Below are 1,032 nucleotides of genomic sequence, written 5' to 3' on the forward strand. Positions count from 1 at the left end.
CAAGATATCTTAACGTAATTTGGCATGGATTATTTTCCAAGACAACGATACAATATCCGAACGAATGGTTGAAATTGGAMCTCTGTAACATATAGTTGCCATACAAACCGATCAGTCAAAATTTAGTCCTTATATGGGAAACTTTTTTATTTTACAAGATATCTTCAAAATATTTGGTATAGATTATTATTAAGAACAGCGGTATAATCTCCGAATAAATTCTTCAGATCGGCCTACTATAGCTTATAGTTACCATACAAATTGACCGATAAAATGCAAGTCTTTGTATGGAAAATTTTTTTATTTGACAAGATACCTTCACGAAATTTGGTACAGATTATTGGGGAAGGCAAGTCTATAATATCTTAAGAAATTGTTGAAATCTGACAACTATTGCTTATAGCTGCCATACAAACTGGCCAATTAAAATAAAGCACTTGTATGAAAACTTTTGTATTTGTTATATGTGAAGGGTATTATAGTATCGTTTCAACCAATGAAAACTTTTTGTATTTGTTTTTTTGTTTATATTTTTTTGTTTCTAATATTTTTCGTCAGTTCTTCGTAAACGCATGCCCAAACAGATAAGTTTAGCTTCAAACATTCTCTATAGCGATACACTTGCAGTCATGGTTACCAAGATTAACAAAAACTATTTATTTATTTCTATATAAAATTGATGCCGGTTAAAAGTCAAACGCTTAGTTGTAAATATTGTTGTTGTCGTTGTTGTTTTTCAATAAATATACACTTACAAGTATTTGTTTCTAAAAGTGATTTAGTAATTTTAAATGTTGCATGTTCGTAAAGAATTAAAGTTAAAATTTAAAGTAAATATAAAAATCCAATTGTATTTCTAAAAGTTATTGTTTAAAAATATAATATTCAATAATTTTAAAAATATTTTTCGTGAGTAAAACATATTCTAATATGAAATATAATATTGAGCATTATAATAAAAGTCAAATGGTGCGCTGCAGCTTATGAATATTGAAGATTCAAATATGTACATAAACAAAGTAACTACACTTG

The 1,032-nt window shown here is 27.2% G+C and overlaps 1 protein-coding gene across 1 annotated transcript in view; it reads left to right on the top strand.

Moving 5' to 3' along the window:
• The window catches only part of LOC108969315 (guanine nucleotide exchange factor DBS-like), a 57,966-nt gene that overhangs the window by 53,801 nt on the left and 3,133 nt on the right, over window positions 1–1,032 (top strand). The gene's annotated exons all lie outside the window — the stretch shown is intronic.

This window comes from Bactrocera latifrons, unplaced genomic scaffold (assembly GCF_001853355.1).
Source record: "Bactrocera latifrons isolate USDA-ARS-PBARC rearing strain unplaced genomic scaffold, ASM185335v1 scaffold_249, whole genome shotgun sequence".
Lineage (NCBI taxonomy): Eukaryota > Metazoa > Arthropoda > Insecta > Diptera > Tephritidae > Bactrocera > Bactrocera latifrons.